Raw genomic sequence first — 3,486 nt, 5'->3', positions numbered from 1 at the left:
CCCCGCCCCCTCCTACACAAGCCACGCCCACACGGACAGACCACGCCCATCACCCCTCCTCCATCAACACCCGCCCCCGCTCTATTTCCACGACGGCCGGATCCTGCTGCCAAAGGGACGTGGCGGGGATGGGTGCGGGGATGCCGAGGGGATAGGGGGACACAGGAGGGATGGGGGGAATCCCATCAGGAATGGGGAGTCCGTGGAGATTGGGGGCACTGTGGCAATGGAGGGGGACACCCTGGGGATGGGAGAACGTTGTGAGGATGGGAGGATCCTGTCAGGAATGGGGACTCTGTGGGGATGGATGAAACATGGAAGGAATAGGGGGAATCCCATCAGGAATAGAGACCCCGTGGGGATGGGGAATAATGGTGGCGATGGGGGAGCCCTGTCAGGATGGGAGACTCCGTGGGGATGAGGGACACGGCAGGGAAGGGAGGGACACTCCCATGGGGAGAAGAAGGCCGTGAGGGAAGGGTTAACCCCCTCCCCCCCTTAACTGTGCTGGTCCCATCCTCTGGCAGGGAACTGGGATGAACTGGGGCGAGAGGGGAGGGAGGGCTGAGAGGAAGATGCTGACGTGGGGCCGGAGAGGAGGAGGAGGAGGAAGAGCTGACGCTGGGCTGGAGCGTGGCTGCTGTTGGGCTGAGCTCCAGCTGGAGGGACCCCTCATCAGGGGTGGCAGAGCCGGGGGGGCTGGGCGAGGGGGGCTGGGCAGGGGGCACCAGTCCCGCTCCCCCTGCCAGGCCCCAGCTCTTCCTATGGGCTCCAGAGCCCCCACCACCCAGAAATCCCCTGGGGACCCCTCCACCCTGGAGACCCCCTTTTCCAGGACCCAGCACCCCCAGCACCTCCCTGGAGCAGGGGTGCCCATGGCTGGGGGACCTTCTGGACTGTGGGACCTCAGAGCACTGGTGTCCTCACACTTCTCTGGGGACATTTACTGCCTGGCCTCTGTCCGTCCGTCTCTCCTGCCACCCACCCCTGCCACTGTCCACCTGTAGGTCTGGAGGACCCTGACCCCCAAATCTATAGCAAATCACTCCTAGTGAGCTGGACCATCCAACCATGCTCCAAACAGCCCAACCAGCAAAGTCAACCCAAATACCCCACCCAAATACCCCAACTCACAAACCCCAACCACCAACCCAAATACCCCAACCCAACAACTCAAACAGCCTCACCAACCCCAACCCCAGCCCGACAACCCCAACAACCCAAATAATCCAACCCATGAACCCCAACCACCAATTCCAACCCAACAACCCCAGCCCAGCCCAGTTCCAGCCCCACAACTCCAACAACCTGAGTTTCCTAACTCAAAAACCCCAACCACCAACCCAAATACCCCAATCCAAAATCTCAAATACTCCAACCCAACTGACCCCCCCAACACAAACAGCCCCAACAATCCAAATACCCCAACCTGACCCACCAACCCCAACCACCGACCCAAATACCCAAAGGCCCTGAGAACCCCACCCAACAACTTCAACCACCAGCCCACCAACTCAAATACTCCAACCACCCACCCCAAACATCAACCCCAACCCAACAGCCCCAATCAGTGCCTGATTTCCCACTGGAAATGAGACCCCCGAGCCCAGCAGTGGCAGCAGGTTGGTGCCAGGCGTGTCCTTTGGGACCCTGCCACCCTTCCTGCTGGCAGGGCCCACAGCTCTGGCCCCCAAAAACCACCAAACCTTCACCCCCATCCCTACCTGGGGGCTCTTGGCATTTTCACACCCCCCCCCCCATTTTGGGGTGCAGCACCCCCAGGGCACCCCCAGGACACCCCCTGCACCTTGGGGTTGGCAGCTGGGGGGGCTGGAGGGTGCGAGGCTGGTGCTGGCAGCCCCACGCCCTGGCCACGTGGCACCAGAGCCACCGTCCCCACCAGGCCCCGGGCTCTGGTCCAGCCACGGCCGATGAGGTCACCAGGAGAGATCCCAGCCAGGCTCCGGAGCGCGGGAGCTCTCATGTTCCCATTCCTGTCCCTCTCCCATCCCCAGGCATCTTCCCAGTCCCAACCTATCCCCATCCCGTCCCCAACCCCATTCCTATCCCCATACCATCCTCATCCTTGTCCCAGTCCCTGTCCCGTCCCACCCCAATCCCCACCCTTGTCCCCATCCCCCTCCTTGTCTCCAGTCCTGACCCCACCCCCTGCCCCAAGAAATAAATCCAGCAGATCCTGGGGATGCTTTTCCTGGGGGTTCAGGGATGAGCAACCCCCTCCCTAGAGGGTGTTTGTGAATGTGGGGTGCTCAGGGTACCCCCACATCCCTTCCAGTCCACATCTCCCTATCCCTGAACTGACCTGGGGAGGTTTGGGGGGGCAGCAAATTCTTCAATGAAACTGAAGAAAAAGGGAAAAAAAAAAAGAAAAAAAAGGAATAAAAAGGAAAAAAAAAAAAAGGAGCAGGGAAGCGAACTGGGAACGGAAAATGTTCAGCATGGAGCTCGGCCCTCAGAGTTTCCATCCTGGCTCTGTGAGCCCAGACTGTGGAGGCCCGGGCTGGGCTGCTGCTCCCTGCCTGGGAATCCCCCCTCCCCCCAAATCCCCCAAACCCAAAAAGCCCCTGTCCATCCCCAGCCCTGCTCAGGACTCAGGTCTTGGGATGAGGGTGAAGATGAGGGAATGAGGCCCCCAGAAGTGGGATGTGGGAGTGCAGATGGGTGAGGGATGACTCCCCCTGCCATGGTCTGAATATGGGGGGATTTGGGGGTACAGATGGGGGGAATGAGCCTCCCCAGGATGGATCCAGGCCTGGAATTTGGGGGTGCAGATGCAGGGGGATGAGCCCCCCAGGAGAGTCCCAGCCCTGAATGGGGGGATGGAGACCTGGGGAGATGACCCCCCAGGAAAGACCCAGACCTGAACACGGGGGAAATGTGGGGGTTCAGATGGGGGAGAGGACCCCCTTGAAGGGTTCTAACCCCGGATATGGGGGTTCAGATGGAGAGAATGAGCCCCCCTGGAGGGTCCCAGCCCTGGGAGGGGGCTCGCCCAAACCCCCAATCCTACAGGACCCATCCCAGGCAGAGGGACCTGCCAAGCAGGATCAGGTTCTCTCCTCAACCCGGGGGTCCCCGTGCCATCCCGGTGGGGACACGACCATCATGTTTCCCCCCCCCTCTCCCCCCGGCCGCTGGTGCCCCCGCCGAGGCGCGGCGTGGCGTTGGCATCCCGGAGGCCAATTTAGCAATTTTCCCTGGAAATAGCCGGGGAGTCGCGGCCCGTGATTACGGGGTTCTGCCCTGACGCCACAATTGAGGGCGCCGAGGGCCGGACGGGCCACCAGGAATAGCCGGGGCGGTGCCGGGCTGCGGCCGCGGGCGGGGGGAGGACACCGAGGCAGCGAGTCGCCCACCACGTCCCCATGGAGCGGGGGAAAAGTGGGGGGTCGAGGTGCTTCTGGTCTGAGAAGGGTGGGGCGTCTGGGAACATCCCCTCCAGGGGTTCTTGGTGCTGGCATGGCG

The sequence above is a fragment of the Manacus vitellinus genome, unplaced genomic scaffold (assembly GCF_001715985.3).
Source record: "Manacus vitellinus isolate BGI_N305 unplaced genomic scaffold, ASM171598v3 scaffold_102_pilon, whole genome shotgun sequence".
Lineage (NCBI taxonomy): Eukaryota > Metazoa > Chordata > Aves > Passeriformes > Pipridae > Manacus > Manacus vitellinus.
Note: the sequence above shows the minus strand (reverse complement) of the source record.